This window comes from Falco rusticolus, chromosome 7, assembly GCF_015220075.1.
Source record: "Falco rusticolus isolate bFalRus1 chromosome 7, bFalRus1.pri, whole genome shotgun sequence".
Lineage (NCBI taxonomy): Eukaryota > Metazoa > Chordata > Aves > Falconiformes > Falconidae > Falco > Falco rusticolus.
The window spans coordinates 68,610,263-68,629,570 of NC_051193.1; positions in this window are offsets into that span (position 1 = coordinate 68,610,263).

Consider the following 19,308-nt stretch of genomic DNA (forward strand, 5'->3'; position numbering starts at 1 on the left):
TGGCTATGTATTCATTACTCAGCTATCTAGTTTGGGAACTGAACTGGAAATATAATGTGACAAAAACTCCTTTGTGAGATATCTTGCATCTGTTTGTTCTTCTAAAATGTAATAGTTGCAAGCACACAAAAACCAAAACCAATGACAACCAGCCAACTAAATAAACCTGAAACCCAGAGTTTGATACATTTCAGTTTGAAAGATTTATTTTATTATAAGGGAAAAATATAAATGAAAATAAGAACAAAAGTGATTTTATATATATATATATATATTAGAGAATACAGTGCATACTATTTGTAACATTCTGAATCAAGTCTGGTTCACAAACCCCTACAGGCAGCAACATAAGTGTATGTAGATAGGAAAATACAGCCCTGCCTCACTGACTATTTCATAGCTATGTGCATCTCACAAAAGGTTATATTAAAATCCAGACATGTTTAACTTTGCTGGTGAGTTTTCTTCGTTCAGCTCTCTGGTGCCAGGGTCTTAGGAGAATTGTCTTCATCACAGTATTTTCTAAGACTTACAATTCTAGTTAAAAACACATCTCTTTTTCACTTTAAAATGGAAACCTGATTTGACTTCTTGGAAATGTTTGAGTGATACAGAGTTGTTATATCCTCTTGGTTGGGTCATTTGTTTCTAGTACGAAAGTGTCAAGCCAGTCTAACAACTATCCACAGACAAGAGCTGTGATGGACAGAAATCCAAAAATATTGTTTGTTATATTGAAACTGTGAAATAAAAGCAAACCAGCAAGTATTCAGGGCTTTTAAAGATGGTCTGTTGTTTAAAAAGGACTGGCTCACCATGAGCTCTAACCAAAGTTCCTGAAAGATGAAAAGATGCTTTAGGCAACATAGGATATTTTCACTTAGAAAAATAATCTTTACTACTTCCTCATTCCAAAGGTAAAGGTCTTGAACATAGAGTTTACCATCGGCACCATAGAAATAATAAAAAACCCATCACTGGAGTAAAACCTTTCAAACAGCTGTAACCAATTCAGGAGATGATACTGATAAACAAAAATTATTTTGACTAACATAATGAGTAGCTTAACATTATTTCTGAAGAAACAATTCCAATATACAAACTAAAAGTGTTTATTTCTGTAGTTTTCAAATGTATTTGTTGGAAAATATTTCAATGCATGCTAGGCATTTTTTTTTACGTATTCTCCATCAGAATGACAATATCTGTTAAAGCTCTTTTGCTATTTAGGATATATGTTTAGTAATTTTTCCCCCCTCTGCTCTCTCTGTAACTTCCTAGGAAGTCATAGAGACTAGCTAGAAACCCATGTGAGTATTTGCAGTTCTTTCTCAATCTTTAATCTGGTTGGAAACAAAATCTAATGCCCATGAACATGTGTTAAGGGACAACTGATATCATCGGTATTCTCAGCTCATAGAGACAGCACAGGTCTCAGCATGGTACCAGAGAAACATTGTATAAGACCACAAGAACTTAATGAGGGAAAAAAAAAAGGGGGGGGGGGGGGGGGGAAAGCCTTGGCTGCTGGTATTTCCTGATGGCTTATGAAGCAGGTTCAAGCTACTTTCCTCTGCATTGATTTCTTCAGTCTTACTAAGGTGAAAGAGATCATCTTCCTTGTGAAGCGCTGGGAGAAAAGAAAACCTAGTTTGCCCTTTCAAAGCTAGTAGGGACTCTCTGGAAGAAGCTCATACAATTTTTAAACACAAGGATTTTTACACTTCTGCCTTTGGCATAACTTCCTCCCTTCCCCACTAGCAAGCAGGTATATAGGAAGCTGGGTGGCTTTCGGCAGAGCTCTATACATCTGCCACTTTATAGGGCTCTTTAGGGTCTTCTCAGATGAAAGCAGTTAGCGAAAAGGCAAGACACAGAACATTCCAAACCAGTTTAATATGGTGGGTGTGGGGCAGTCTGTCCGTACATGTGTGTGCATATAGCTGCCTGCCTCTCCTGACTGTCCATAGCTATCTGGAAAAAGCATCTATTCTGAATATTTCTTTCCACAGGTATTTTTTTTCTGACCATGAACAAAGACAAATTTCCAGACAGAAAATGTGATGAAGCATCATAATGGTTCAGAACTGTTTCTTCATCCAACTTTATGCTTGAGTCACTGGTGAGGCTTCTAAGTAAATCTTAATTTCTCAGTCTCTGATTCCTCAACTTTATACCACAGACAATAACTTTTTTCTGTCTTGCAATGGTGGTGTGAAGATTGCCTTGTCTTTCTGGAGCACACAGAGAACATAAATACACCACGAGTAGCCACAACATGGGGAAAGCCTAGCAGCTGTCTGAATGACTGTTCTGCTTTGTATGCCCTGTGCATCCTTTTTAATTAAATGCCACTAATACAAGTCTTTCTGATCCAAAGTCACTACGTCCAGTGACTTGCCAAATGGATTTTCCAACTTCTACAGGCGTTTTTGTTCAGAAAATGTCAAACACTCTGGACTTCCAATCTACTATGCAGCATTTAAAGGGGGATTTGGCCAACACAAAGCCAGAGCCTCTAATCATGGCAGTGTGTTATGTGGCCAAACTCCCCAGTCCAGTCAGCAGCAGAAAAAAATGCTGCCGTAAGCAAAGGCTGCAATCACATCCAGTTTAATGGTGGAATTATAATCTCAGTAAGCCAGAGAAAAAAGGGATTTCCTTTAGAAGTGCATTTGACTTTGTGCTAGTGAGGGATTGCACTGAACACTCACCTGTTTCTGTGTGAACTCACAAAACCATTTGCCTTTTCTCAATATTCTCTTTCTTCATTTGAATCAGAGGATTCAGTACATCCTCACTCTTACAGAAAGATCACGCTTGTGAAGAAAGGCCACGTAAAATCATTTAAACTGAAGTGAGAATGAAAATACATTTGTGTGTGGACTTGTGGTGATGTATGGTTTCTTGCATTGGGAGAATGCAATTCCTTCTTCCTAATTACCCGAGCCCTCTAATAAGCCATGCTATTTTCATAAGAAATCACTTGAACTTAAAAATTCACCTGTGGGCAAAGCTTTTTTGATCCTCCGACCCTGACATCTTTGATCTTCATGCATAAGTGATTTGGATAACTGTCTTTTAGTCACTAGTTGGTAATGAAAATGTGAATTTTTGAATGCACATGTGGATTTCACTTCAGCTTGTGTGGGAGATTTGATAGAAATTTGGACCATAAGACATCCATGTGTCTAATATTAATGAACTGTTAATCCTGAAGGTACAAGACTGATAACAAAAAATACCATTGGAATATAAAACCATTCATCTTTGAATCATTCATCCACTCCTCCCCCCATCTATCAGATGGCAACAGATGCAAAATGGATTTTCCCAGCCAGCTGAGCCTATGTGATTTAGTACATAGCTCGCTGGCCATCACTTTGCAGATAACGCTTTCTTTACTAAGGATTCCCAGCTCTTATCTGAGCAGGCTGACGCATCCTAACCCAATACAGAGTGGGGAAGTTTGGCATTTGATTGATGAGTTGGAATTCCAGACCCAATAGTAATTAACTTAATAATAATGTTTTCTGGTGTCTGTGCTCTTTAAAAAAAAAACCAAACAACTGATGATACAGTTTGTTGGATTTTTTCACTGAATTACCCCACATGGTTTTCCCTTGTTAGTCCCACAGAGAGGAAATGTTGAATCCCTACAGAAAATGTTTCTTCTTACCGAATGAAAATGCTGGTTTTCTGCTTTTTTCTGTCTTTTTTCCATAAATAGTGGTCTTCAGCCTGCAAGTTCACAACCTTTTCATCAGCTGACAAGTTCATTAAAAACAAAACAAAACACAAAACCTAAATGTGAGATGTGAATAAATAATTATAATGAAGATAGCTCACAGCCAATCTTTTCACTGTGTAATGACCATAACAGATCAATAATACTTTAATTGAATTGCTGAATTTTCTTTTCTATTAAGGACAGTAACTTTTACTTCATAAATGGAAAACTAAACTGTTACATATGGGATTTTTTAATATTTTTTTAAAAATCTCTCACTTTATTTCTTTGAAAATATAGCATAGGAGTTCAAAACACAAATAATGAGGGCAGGAACTATAAATGTATTTTACAACATAATAGCGAAAAAATTGTTAGGCCCTTTTTCACCAAAGGTTGGTTGCAGATGTTATTATTTCACACTTGTAAAACTGCAGGTGGGAGGTACATATTCTCAATACAAATGCAAAGGTTCATTCCAAAAAATTATGGGAGGCTTTGGCAGGAACGTAACAGGGAAGCAAGGAAAGTCAGACTCAACAGCGGGATTGGCGAGCTACTGTGCGAAGCGCTCACCTGGCTTGCTGCAGTCTGGATGATGCTCACCGCCTTTGATGCATGTATTTTCTGAGCGGCATATTTTCTGCCGGGGCTCGGTGGCCCCATGACTCGCCAGGCTCCTGCCTCCCCCAGCAGCACTGTGGCACCCACCGGCTGCTGCATGGCACCCGTAGCGGGTACCAGTCTCCCGGAGGTGAGGGCGCTACACCTCGGAGGTGTAGTAATGAAGGTGCTGGACTGGGAGGAAACCTGGGGTTTGCTCTCAGATTTAGTACTCACGGGGAGGTTGAGGAAGGAATGAATTCTCTAGCTGTGTTTCCAGCTCTGCAATTTATGAAGTAAGCTCTTAAAATAAGGAGACCCTCCTTCTGCTGATCAAAGAAGCGTCCTTTGCTGAACTTTTCAGCATCCTTTGCTGAACTCTTTCAGAATTTTTTTGTTACAACCAACAAGAATCTATTGCAAATCGACTGTGTATCCCAAATCCCACTGCATAAAACACGTGCAATTAGAAAATCTGAATTTCTGAATTGTTCAGATACATCTCCAACCACTTAAGGTACCACAAAGTAATGATCAGCATAATTGTTTTTAATCCTTTTTTTTTTTTCTCTTTCATCTTTATTTCTTGTTTTATTAGCTCTAAAGTGTTAGTGTTGGCAATGCTGTTGTCACAATCAGAGAGAAGGATATTCAACAACAAAAATATGCTTCAGTATAGGAGTATATATGTGTTTCTATTTATTATATATTAAAAATATAAATATAATATCAAATACAAATACGACATTGAATACAGCAATCACATACAGTAAGCCTGGAGGTTGCTTACATCAGGAGACTGTGCCTCTAGGCCCAGGTAGGCAGGAGCCAGTTGCTTCCATCTCCTATTCTATTTTTCTTGAAAAAGGCCAGAAAGGACCAGAGCATGCAGAAGTGCAAGCTGAAGAACATTAATCATGCAGGTTAACAATATGGAAATAAACCAAAATCAGAGGTCAGACCAATAAAATGACCAGGTTTTCATAGGAGCTCAGGTCTGCCTGTGGTTTTTTTTTTATGAGTAAAACTGATAGCTTTTCAATACTGTTCCTTGAAAAATGTGTCACCATGTGGCATGGCCTTCACCTTTAAATCGGAGGTGAAAATAAGAAGGTCTGTCTTTCATTAATCTTGCAAACATATTTTGGAAATGTTGCTATGTTTTGGCTGGCAGCAGTTTCCTAAATTCCAGGAGGAAAGCTCCCTTTCCTGTCTTCTGCCATAAATAACATCTTTTCCTTAATGTATTTCACTATTCAGATGGAGTTTCTAAGCCTGTTCAACAAAGCTGTCAGGGCAAATGAATTGCTCTCCCCTGATGTTTGTTATTAACAGATTGTATACTGATAGGATAATAACCTCTTTCTTCGTACATGAAAGGCATTCTTGTGAGCTGGATTACAACTCACGATATAAAAGACGTGCTCCGTGGATAACTTCCAGGCTGCTTTGCACCACATTGCTCTCCCATAATTTTGTGTTTGTTATCTTGAACGAGTGACAGTAACCACCGATCAGAAACTGAAATTTATGTGAAATGAGTACCACATGCATGATGTTTACTTCAGGCTGGGCAAAGCAGGGGCAAAGCGCTGTAGCCCACGGAACTGTGTGGTTTAGACCATGTGCAATTTAATATCAAATGCCAGAGCTTGAATATACAATAGCAAAAAAGAGGCTGGTATGAAAAACAAACCGCTTGTCATATCATGTGTTAGTTTCCAGCAAGGTTTTGGGGTGGTTTTGTCAAACAAGTACTTATTTGTTTGTTTTAATATGTTAAAATGATATTTTTTTTCTCATAGGGTGGATAACTCTACATGGTTTTAATGTATGTAAACTATTGCTACTTGTTTAAAGATTTGAAGGAGAGTGCCAAAGGTTTTGCTAATAAAAAAATAAACTCCCTAAGATCATCAGAAAGTACGAGTGAAGTTGTGAATGACAAATAACGTTAGCTAAAAGCAAGGTATTTCAGTATCAAAAGACCTTTCATACAAGCTGCAACAGACCAGAGTTCAGAGTTCATTTGTGCTTCTGCCATATCACTGAAATATAAAGTACAAGACAGCACGTATCCCTTCGCTCTTGTCAGTTGGTAGCATTTTGTTGAGATTTATGAAACCTTGCTTTGAGTACCTGAAAAAGACACTTAAATTGGGACCTTAGTAAGCCTAAATTCCTCTTGCAGTCAGCCTAATGTAATAGACAATTCACCTTGAACCTGAATTACAAGTTTAGAGTGTCCATCTCGCTAAATTAACTGTAGCTGAAACATATGGAATTTGCACTCGGTTAAAGTGACTGGAACTACTCAGTCCCTTTCTGAGCTACAGAGGTGTCACTTTAGTCAGTGAGAGAACTTGAAATCAAGATTTCAGGCAGCGTCCAGGAATAAAAGAAGAAAAAAGAGAGAAAAAAAAAAAAAAAGGCAAAAAAAAGCGGGCTAGTCATTCCTTTTCTGTCAGATCATTTCTTGCAGGGAATACTGATGACTAATTGAAAATGTGTTTCAAATATCTTAGATTTATGGATTTTTTTTTTAATGGATTTAGATCTTAATTATTTTTTGTGTTGGTTCTATGAATGTTCCCACTCTGAAATGCTTCAGTTTAAAGCAGAAATGTTTAAAAATATGCAGTCCCAGCGCATAGTGAGGATCGTAATATGTTTGTGACTCCATTGCATTCTATATGAGCTTTGAATAAAATATTTTATGTGATGTGTTGCTATTTCTTTCCAATATAATTCAAAATGCACTTATTAAAGCAAAGACTTTTTTCCATCACATATATTTTTGACAGTCTGTAAGAAAGCCACGTATTTTGCTATTTAGAGGGAGGTGTAGATAGGGTGTAGATAGACATGTAGAGGATATAAATACAGAGTCATTTTTTAAAAGGCACACTCGTATTAATCCTAAGAGGAATTTCTATTACATGTTTTCAGGATAAGTCCTGAACCTGTTGGAAACTCAGCATGGACTGTATCAGAGCTTTTATTTAATGTCCTGATGTCACGTCTATGTTAATTGTGGTATGTGGATGTAAACCTGAGGGATTTGTGCTTTGTGCTCCATTACTCAGTGAGAACATCACCACATGACACATCCTGCTATTTATTCTAGACTGCTCTTCTCTGAACTTCAGCTTTTGCTGACAAAATGTTTAAATTCCAAATTCAGCAATTTAGGAAAACAATAAAGATTAACTTTTGCTTATACGTTGTTTTGCAACCATAAATTTGGACACTGAATGTACATTCTGACGGGTTCCAGTTCAGTACCTTTTTCAGATTAACCTTGATGTAAATTGAATATGTGATTAAGTGTCTTCTTGAATGCAGCAATATTCCTGGAAGTTTGCCTTCATGATTTATGCAGACTAGGTTCTCCACTGATATGTCGAAATACAACTCCATTAACATCGATGGGAATTTTCAGACACTGAGAATTTTTCTCCTAAGTTAATTTTGAAATTTTATGTTCTCATTTCAGGTATATGTACTCAGATAGATACACCACATATATATATGTGTGTGTGTGTGTGTGTGAAACTGCATGTATGTATTCATAGAAACGTAAAAGACAATAATTCACCTGAAATATTGAAAAATAGTGCATAATTTCAGATATATTTCTCTTCCATTTAGCTCTCAGGAAATGAGCAATTTTATGTGAGCCACAAATTCAGAAGTCATCATCTATTTGTTTTTATCTGTCTAGCGATAATATTTAGTGTACTTGCATATAGTCTTTTTTCAGTGACCTTAAAATTTCTGTGAGCAATTTTAAAACTGAATAGGTATGAAAAATATCCTGTATTAAAATAAACAAAAAGAAAACAACAAAAAAAAAACCAGCCCCCCTTTTCTATTTCACTGTATTTTTAAGATGTTTTTCCTTCTGCACACAAAATTTTCAACACCACACACCCAAGATGTTTTGAAGTTCCAGTCTAACTCTTTCCACATTTGCTCCCAGAAGGCTAGAGGCTAATGTACAAATTATTCTGCTTTCTTCTGAGGTTTCAAGAGTTATGACCAAATTCTTCATCCAAAACTGTCTGCACACGGCTCTTTACTGCTTTAATGGGGCACTAGCAGTTTGGAAAACCATTTTACGGTCTATTTGTAGGTAACAGCCACCATTCTCATAATTAATTTTTCCCCAAGTTTTTAAAAACTTTATTCTGAGAAAGGTTTTGGTGGCTAGCCAGCTCTAGTTTCTCTGTAATATAGACCATCAGCAGTTGTCTTACTGAAGCTTTTGTAAATATGATCAAAGAATTAGGTGCATTTTGTTGCACTGTTGTTTGATAATCAAATTAGTAACGTCAGTTTAAAGGGATAGATTGATGGATGAACGGATCTGAAAGGGGAATGTGGGGTTTACTTTTCAAATCATATGCAGAAACTGTATGCATTTATAAAGAAAGTTGACAAGGTATGTTAGAACAAGAAAGGTAGAGAACTAGAAAGAAGAGTCCCAGTTCCCTTTAATAAAGACTGACACTCTCTCTCCATATACTTAAGAGGTACAGCAGGGAGATGATGATGAAGTTAATATAATCAGCATGGGTCCTCTGCTTTAGCTCAAGTGTGATACTCATACAAAGAGCCTGATGAGGAGCTAGGTGGGAGTCTTAGCATTAGAAAAGGGAATTTGAGTGTTTATAGGGCTGTGAAGAATGTTAATACCGAGGCATGCAGTATATCTGTGACTTGACCAAGGTCATCATAAATTAAGAAAGTTATTACCATGCCAACAACATTCACATGGATATCTAGTCTTTAATTTAAGAGAGTGAGTCAGTAAGGCAGTACTTACGACATGAGAAAACTTTATGCAAATTAATAAACTATGTCTTGCTAAATATATTCCATATCTCCAAAGCCCCCTGTACTTCCCTAAATAATGTCTGCCGGTTATAGAAGGACAACATTTGCATTCTCTGAGGAGGAAGAGCTGCTCTGTCACACCAGCACTCGCAGCAACTAATAAATCAGACAATTCTGACAAGTCTTCCAGCACAGGGTGTGGGCAGAGCTGAGCAACATGAGGAGATAGGGCAGCTCTGCACAGCATCTGGATTACTCTGGATTACTTGCCCTGAAGGTCTCACTAGAGAAAACCCACTGCTTCAAGCAACAATTAAAATTCTTATGAAGTCTGAACCATGCACAGAATGACTCATAAGGGCAGGACAACAACATTTGCATGTAGAAGCCAAACAGTTGGTGTCACGCCCTATTTTCCTGCTCTTTCTGCTCTTCCAGGCACAGCCGATGCCATGCCTGCGTACAGGCTGGGCTGGTCCAAAGGCAAGGTTTATATAAATAATATATAAATATTAAATATTCATGCTTACCAGCATCATGACCATTTACGTGTAGCTAGGGGACACGTGCATATGTAATTACATGGCTGATGTTCATCTACTTCATGCAAATTGGTAAACTACTCTTCAAAGTCAAGATTACTTTGAAAAGACTGGGGACAGTGAACTAACTAACTTAAAATTTAGAGATTTTCAGGCAAAAAGGACCTTTAGCCAATCAAGTCTGTCTTTCTGGGTAACTCAGGCTTCACAATTTAACTCATCTACCCCTGCAACAAGAACAATTGTTTTCTTCATAAATGGACTATTCTCTATGGGGAATGGAAGCAGCAGATAAAAGGATTTATTATTTACCAGCATAAAGGAGCTAAATGCAAGTTAAATAGAAATTGAAGACTCGTTCCTCAAAGGGTTAGTTATTTGAGGGGCAAAAAAACCCAAAAAACAATACTTTTGAGTGTTTTCCTCGTTTCCAAGTCTTTTGTGCCCATTAAAGATAAGTGACTTTGTCATAGCTGCCTAAAGAAACACAGCTAGCCCTGTACTTCATATTAACAAATTATGATTTTTAAATAGGTGTGCATATATTATTTCAATGCCACCCCTGTTCAGACCAGGAAAAGCTGCCTCCTCATTACAAAATACTAGTTTAAAATCGGCCTGGCTTTGAGTTGTGGGTTCACACAGAAAGGTGACATTTTTTCAGAACATACATTTTTTTCTTCTTTTACCTGGTAGTTCCACACCAGATACATGGATTTTCTTTGAACTTTGCAAAGAAAAGAAAAAAAGAATAATATAAAAAAAGACAATCAAAAATTCTGAAACTTAACTGAAGAAAATGCAGTAAAAATCTCACCACAAAAAATTGATTTTCACCCTGCGAGTCTGAAGAAAAAAGAGGAAATAATGAGTTTGAATTAGAATATGATCTATACCACTATAAATATGTAAGGCCCCAGTTACCATCGGTGGAGTTTTGCTACGTGCACAAATCAGGAGTCCAGCCCAGCACATCTCTACCTGAACACTCAGAGGGAAATGTGCTGGGTCAGAAGAATTGTCCCCTAAATAATTGTTCATTTTTTAACAAAAATATACTTCAGTGAAGGTTTTATACTTTGAGTTTCTGTAACCCTTGGCCACAGGCTGCTAACCTCTCCCTCAGGCTAGCCCGTTCTTTCCCTTGTCCCACCCCACGTCTTCATGCTCTTCTGGCAGTGATCCCAGCTACAGGGAAATACTCTGCCAAACCCAAGTTCAGAGCGAGGACACAGCTCAGTTCCAAAAGAAGAAGAACGTTTCCAAAGAGAAGAGAATCTTACACGAGGAACCTCGTCCTCACAAAAGCAAAGATGCTCGCCTAGGAGTGGAGCACCCAGTCCCAGTCACAAGTCTTTCCAATTTCAGCCACCTGCTCTCGAGGATCCTTGTAAATAATTTCTAAATCCCAACACCCCTTCAAGTCTTTATAGAAAAAACAAATGGAATAAAATCGTGTTCCTGGCATTGCTATGACTCCACAATGAAGAAATTATACAACATCTAATGAAGTAAAACACTGTAATTTTAGGGACAATGCTTTAACACTGTAAAATCTGGCACCCAGATCAGTATTAAAAGTTCCCCATGCCCATATTTTGATTTAGCCAGCTAGATGTGTCACATATATGTCACTGACATTATAGTAGTGATGTTTGGTGTGGCACATTTTCTTCAGCCAAGTAATTATTTTCTTTTTCTTCATGTCTCTTTATAAGGCTCAGTTCCCCTTACTTAAACAAATGCTAAATTATACAGACATGGGGTAACGAGGTTTTATTGCGATGAATATCGTTATTATTTAGCCAGAGAAAAACCTCTTCCTTCATGCCTTAACAGGAACACATTAACCAGAACTCGTGCAAAGCAACACTCATGCTTTATGTTCTTGCCAATACTGACAGCTTATGCGGATAATACATTTGTGGCTCGTTGCAGGCTGCACTTAAATCTGTGCTGGCCTGCTTAATCCTCTGCTGCCTAAAATGTCCCACCGCTGAGAGGCTAAAGATAGAGTCTTGCCGAGCCGCGCAGTGTGATGTGCCGGAGCAGGTGGAAGCCAGGATTAGAAGGCTTTCAGCAGCCCTGGGAAAGGCCCAGCTCCGAGGCATGTCCAGGCAATAGCTGCAAAAGAGGACATTATTTCCCTGCTCTTCAGAGAACCCACGGAAAATCCCTCCTGCTGCTGCTGCTGGATTTACCGAGGTCGCCATGGAATTTTTAAAGTATGAATCAGGGCGCTGGGGCATCCACTCGCTTGGTTTCCTCTGCTTCTTTATAGCTTTCCTCTATTGACAGTCTGAATATCGACCCTAGTACAAGCAAACCATCCCCAGAGAGGCTCCGAAAGAGCTGATATTAGGGAATCCAGGGACCAGTTATCCTGAGCATTGCTCACACCCTGGCCTTGCCCCAGACTCCAGAATCCTCTTTCCCTTGTGCTCTCGCTGCTGGTCTGGTTTGGAATATATATGAGTTTTTTGCCTTGAGGACCATAATACGATGTGACTGAATCAGAACTGATGGGTATTTCTGAAAAAACGCTCTGCCTCGCTCAAGCCTGAACTGGATTCTTTCTCTCTCGGCTTAAGTCATCGTAAACAAGTCACAGCCCAGTTATTTCAAGTTTAGGATTAAGCTCCCTCCCTGGTATTCAGTCCTTGCTGAAGGAAAGGGAGCTATAGGATGTGGATATTCATATGGACTTTTCCAATGGATTGCCTTATCTGGTGACGTCGTTATGAGCTGCTCTTTAGGCTGGATACAAGATCACAGAGAGAGGGAGAATTAGGAACCGCCACACCTAGTGCTTCCAAATGAGTGAGCAGTTAGCTGTCTGCATTGGGCAGAGATAAACATTGCCTTCTCCCTGTGTCATTTCCCTGTTGAGTCATTCCCTTGCTGCTGAAACATCTTCTTTTGCCTTTTGAGCTGCCTAACCCATCTTTCTTCTTGATAGGTGTGGTGTGCAAGGTCCAAGAGAAAGAGGAAATACGCCACCGCAATGCCTTTGTGCACAGCAGGTGAGAAGGCACATGCTGATCAATGCGCTTTTCATCCGCTACAGAGTGGGGATGGCCAGTTAGGGGTTGGATGAAGGCATGCTGATCTGTCTGCCAGGCCTTCCTCATCACTCCTCTTAGGTGAGCAGTCATAAAAGAAAAGGTAGTCTGGAGTCCTGAGCCAAGAGTCGAGACTCTGAGCCCTGATGTGGCAGTCAAAACTTCCCAGCTGGAGGACATCAGAGGAATAAAAACTCCAAGGAATGCTGATAGCCAGAGAAATCCAGCTGGATTCTTCAGAGGAATGCAAGGATGCTGGTTCAGTGTTGTGAGAAGGACATGCTTTCTCTTTAGTCTTTTAAGAACAGCTTTAGTATTGGACTTTTTACCTTAAAAATCTGAATAGAGTGTTTTCCCTATCTTTTTTGAGGAAATGTTCGAATATTTAGCTTTTGAGACATTTCCAGTTACAAAGATGGACACAGAGGGGAGAAAAGTGCAGAAGAAGACTGCATGCATCATACAGCTCTACAGGGTAGATCCTAGGGCTGTCATTAGAAAATGCCATTTTTTCAGCATACTAGAAATGGAATCAGTAACTTTCAAAATGAATATTTTTTGCATCCAAAATCATAATTTGTAGGCATCCTATTGAATGTTTGAATTCCAGTGAAGCATTATAGTTTTTAAACCCGTTGTCAGACCCTGACAACATATGCCCATTTTCTTTGCAGTGGCTAGGGCTCCCAAGCTGCCGGGGCTTGGTCCACTCTCATGACGTAAATTGCATCGCAGAGGAAACCTCAAGGCGACAGGACCAGAGTTCAAACTAAAGGGCATTCATAAAACTTCAGGTTTCAGTTTTGGCAAAATGAGCCTGGAATCATTTGGCTTGAGTTGTGCTTAAATACCAGTTCAAACCAAGGCTTACAACACCCTTTGTGGTTTTACACAACTCTGATATTTAAAAATGCCTGAACTATTCCTGACTTTTACTTCTTTGCCTTCTCCACCCGTATCTTGCTTCTAAATAGATATGGAACCAGGCTAAAAAAATCTTATTTTAGGAACCCAAATTCTAAGCAGGATCTAGAGTGATTTTTTTTTGTTGTTGTTGCGGGAGAGACCTCCAAACAGGACACACACCATTAATGGCAGAACAATAGACATGCATGCTAGAAACCCTCTGACTTTACTGACTTCCAGCTGATTCAAAGCTGACCTTGAGTTAGCTGTGTGTGACTATTTATCACCCTCTGTCTTAATACAGGAACCATACCTTCCATGAGATCGGTAAGGATAACCGAGGAGGAAACTGAACTCCAGGGCAGGAGATACCTGACTTGTCTGAACAAGGACAAGGTGATCATTAGAGAGCAAGATCTGAACCTATACATCCAGTTTCCAGGTAGTATCTTCTAGACTCTGTCTTCTCATCTTTTTTTTCCTTTTTCAGAGACAAAAATGAAGAATAATATTTTATAAAAACATCATTGTTAAAGGGGGATACAGGAAAAGAGCAAAACTTTCTCCCTCCCAGATAACTAGGAGAACAGATATCTGGTTTACAAAGCAATTCTTCTATTAATTGGTTTTTCACTCTATGAGTGTGTATCATTTAACTGCAGTGAGAGGGCAGTGACTCACATGGAGTCGGATTTTCCAACTGGACTTCCAGAGAAATGCAAGAGCTTCTGTCAGACTTGCAACACAAACACATTAAAACTTCCCTGAAAACCATGAGATTGTACTTTATGAGTATCTCATCTTTATTATCAGTGCCTGTGACAACCTTCATCCGTTCCAGGTTAAAATTAGTATAATTAGATAGATCCTTTTGCTTCCGGTGTAATGAATTTGCAAGTTTCATTTTTTAAAAAATTAATTCCTGCAATTCTATTTCAGGCTGCGTGTTATGGACAATTTGTAATCAGTTGCAAAAGATTAGACCCCAGGCGCACTTAATGGGGATGTTTTAATAGTGCAGATGGCAAAACAGCCTGTGAAAGCAGGTCTGGTGGGCATTCTGCAAAAGCTAATTCAGTCAAAATTTATCCAAGATGACATAATGTACAATTGCTACAGTGGGAAACTCTATTAAAATTTCACACATTTAAATCTCTCCCTTCTCTTTTAATTTGAATTTTCCAAGAGAAAGTAGAAGACGTGTACCTCCCTGAACCCAACAGGAAAGGTCAAGGATAAACAGCATGATGCTTGAAGTTCCTTTGTGCTCAACATGTTCAGGTTAGGAGGAATGTGTTAAAACGGTTGTGTGGAAAAGACATGTCTGGGAATGAATTCTGGTTGTGAACCAGCAGTGGCACTGGGATGTTCTGCCTGCACATGCACACCCACCCACACCGCCTGTTACATTATTCAGTGTGTGTGCAGCTCTCCCAGGCACTGCAAGGAAAGCGAATCCCTCTTTTTCTCAAGACTAAGTTTTCATTTTGTCAAAAGACTTCTGAGTTTTTATCTCATTCGCCACTGAATTTTCCAGGAAATGCAAATGAGATTCCTGAGAGAGACCACAGAGAACATGACTCTGGATTCTCTTTCTGGTGCTCAGTGATGTTTATGGATGCTACTGTACTGAAAAATCCAGAAGCAATTACCTTTCACTCTAATATAGAGTCAAGTTTGAGGGTTTTTTCCTTCTTTTTTTTTCTTTTCCCTTTTCTTTTTTTCCTTTATTTTTTTTTCCTTTTTTGTATTCTGGCCCTGTGATTCATGTATTCCTTGCCATGCAATGAACTAGCTTGGACAAGGGAATTGGAAAGTGTGTTCAGAAAACTTTTGAAAACCATTCTAGAAAAAAAAATGAGCGGAATATATGGGTTTGAGCTTTTGAAGTGTGGGAAGGGAACCCAAGTTTAGGACTTCCCACATAACTTCTCCAATCATGCATATCTTATCAAAAAGATCTTGGCTATCTCCTCCCACTCTTATTTATGGGCAGTGAATTTTAAATTAACTTTCTGTATGTGTAAATACTTACTGGATCAAGCTGTATAGGGACACTATTAACAAAGATACCTATGCATCTCAAGACTCATTAGCAATTAAACAAGATTTGTAAATGACTATTGGACCTGGACAATTACAAAGAAATTCTAAATTAAGTAATGCTTGCCACCTACATTCCTAAGAGCATCTTGAGGTCCATGCATATGATTTTATATCATATAAAATCCTCTATTCCATGGCCCAAGGATTCTTAGATCTGTGGTAACAGACCACAACATCTTTAAGATAGGTCTTATTTCTTCATTCCTGTCTACAAAAGAAGTAAACACCCTTCAGGACCTCTATGTAAGTTAAATTATCTGAGTTAATAATCCATCCCAAAGGTTAGAACATGACAGTTCTTTGAGGAATGAGACCGGACTTTTCTTTTTTTTTTTTTGGTTTTGTTTTTGGTTGTTGGTTTGTGGTTTGGTTTTTTTTCCGGACAGTACCTAGTACACCATAAAATCCAAAAAAATAAGGCAAAATATCTTGATTTCATGTTCAGTATCAAACCTTACTGGAATGGCTTCAGAAAAGTACAAATAAATATCCAAAAGTTATATATATTATGCTGCTTTTTTGCGTAAAACCTTCATTCCATTGTGCAGCTGAAACACAGTGCATGTGTGTCTACAAATCTAGCTTCTCCTACCCAAATACAAGCACTATAAAATTTCTGTTTACAGTAATCCACTTGATAGGCGTTACTTAATCAAAGAGTACCAGCTGTGGTGTTGTAAAAGGAGCAGCTACATAGTCAAGTAAGAATGACAGACTTATTTTCTGTCTTTTTGAAGACTATGTTCCATTTATTGTAAATGTTTTGCAGTCACTAAGCTGTTAAACTGACAGTACAGAAGCTATCTTTAGATAAAGAAAAGTTCTTCATGCTAAAAATTAAAAGGGACTGTTCATAAATTCATCAGGTTAACATTGACTGAGATCACTATTACTGTGACTTCAACAGAAAAAATGTATCTGAAAAGTACAGAAATATTATTAGTCTTACATGGAGAAGCAGGGAGATGTCATTTCCAAAACATCTTATTTCAGAAAAATACTATACTCCTGTCACTGAAATTTCACAGCATATTTCACCACACTAATTTAGCCATTGGAAGTTTGCTCTGGATTACAATAAAAAGAGATGAGCTATGTCCTATGCCTGTTTGTTTGTTTATTATGAAGAAATGGTTTACTTGACCAGAAGAAGAAGAAAAAAAAAAAAGTCAACTGACTCTGAATGTTTACACACCTCTCTCATAAAACTGAAGCCAAGAGTACATCACATGCATTTCAGTCAATAACTTGACTGTTAACTGAGAATGTAATTTCCATTTCTTTCTTCAGCCAGTTGCTCCTGTTGGGTCATACCCTTTAATTTTGTGCATGCAGGAAAATCAGAGATCATTCTGCTGGCTAGGGTTCATTGCTTTGCACGTACTTGTAGAATCTCAGTCGAAGCCATAGAATGTGTCACACACAAAGGATAACAAAGAGAGGGGAATATCCTGTTTTTATGGGCATGTTCTCCCCATCAATCTGTCAGTCTGAATCATTTCTACAGCTGTGTGAATAATTCACAGTGAATCATTCTGCAATGATCTAATTTTTCTGCTCATGAGAGACTTCTGACCATTACTAATATCTTTATTAGCTACTTATTAAAAATTATCCAATTAATGATTATTCCTTAATTTTGATGGCTTGGTCATGAAAACCTCTTGTCTGTAGAAAATGTGGATTAGCCCTCAGCCAGTCCTCTCACTTACCCTGAATAGCAGCTTTCTGTGGGAGCCTAAGTGTAGCAAACAAAAGCACTATTCAAACTTGTCAAACTCTATCCCACGTTATATTTGCTATTTAAACTGTTAGATGCGATTGGTCAATTAATTTGCACAAAATTACTACCAGTCTCTGACTGGCTGCCTGTGCTAACACTGCCAGAATGAATGCTCATTTTGTATAAATGTTAACTGCAGGTTTCACAAACAGTCTATCCGGCTAAACGGACTCACACAAAGTGCTTCAGAGAATGAGCACTTCGAGAAAATAAAGGAGGCATAAGCTTGATTCATGTGAACTGATTTTAAAATAGGAAAGAGTATCTAAAGAGATACGGTTGTACCTCTATTTCTCACTGTGAAATTGTTACAGCAGTAAAGTTGTAACACTCACTCTGCTATGGCTTAAAAATTAAAACAAATAAAAGCAAGTAATTACTTAAGCCCATAACATCCCTGATAATTTATTATATTGTTCCTTGATAATTTAGTATATCGCAAATTTAAATATAAAAACCCTTAAAGTGATTTAAATTGTTCAAGGTCATATAAAGTCAGTGGAAGATTAAGAAAGAAAATCCTTGAAAAAGCACACAAGGCAGTTTTCTTACAAATCTGAAGGTTGGACCTATTTTCTCAATATGCTCCAGAAGTATCAAAACCTCATCCAAGTTTTATATGCCAGAGAAGGATTCAGATGAAATCTGGCAGAATTTTTCTCTGAGTCTTGGAAGTTCAGTCAAGCTTGAAGCTCAAAACAGTTTTGATGAAGTAACAACTTTTTTTTGATGATGATAATGAAAGTTAAAACTGTTCCAATAACTTTTATTTTAAAAAATCAATACGTACTTTACAGATCCACCTAATTAAAGTTACTCTTAGGCACACCATTAACCTTAAAAAATTAATACCACCTTATATTGTTTCCTTTGTTCTCATTGTTGGCACTTAAGAAACGTTCATGAAAGAGGGTTAGCAAACGCAGGTGTAAAAACAACTCAGTGAAATATCTAGCAAACTTCAAACACCACAGCAGAAAGAAAGATGAAATCTCTTCGATCAGATCTAATTTCCTTGGATTGTCCAGTCTGAACAAGGACCTTGTGGAATGAAATCCTCCTTCCTTATTAATGCATTCATTTCTATTAATTAACATTCCTTAAGGGTTCACTGGTTTCGGAATACATTTTCTAACAAAGTGCCTATATCAAAATCATACATTTAAATGTTTCAAATTTGTCAGAGTATTGCTGCATGCACACACACACGCATGCACGCACTTGCCAGGTTCAAAAAGTAGAACGTCACAGATACAGGTTCACTGGAATTTTGCTTCTTGAAACAGGATTCAGTGTTCCGAAGTCTAGAAAATAGCATCTGGCTATGAAGCAGCTGTCGTTCAACCAGTGGCTTGTCTCACGGCTGCAGTGCACCAGGAGGAAAGGAGGGAGGTGGATGGATACTCAGTGATTTGGTAGGTCTGGCTTCTTCCAAACTGATAATGCTTTATCTGCTACCATTTATTTCTATAATGCAATATTTTTATTTTAGTGTTACATTATGTAAGACATAAAATATTCTCCTGTCGTGAGAATTTGTAGGGCTTTTGTTTGTTTTTTTGTTCTTTTCTAAGGGTTTTACTACAACAGTCTAGAAAATAACTGTAAATTACTAATGCATTGACATTTGGGGCAGATACGGGTATAGAAAAGGTGATTGCTAAATTCTCGAAAGGTTAGACCTGGTCATGCATGAACACAGAGGGCTGCAAAAGCAGGTTCTACCAAGTCAAAATA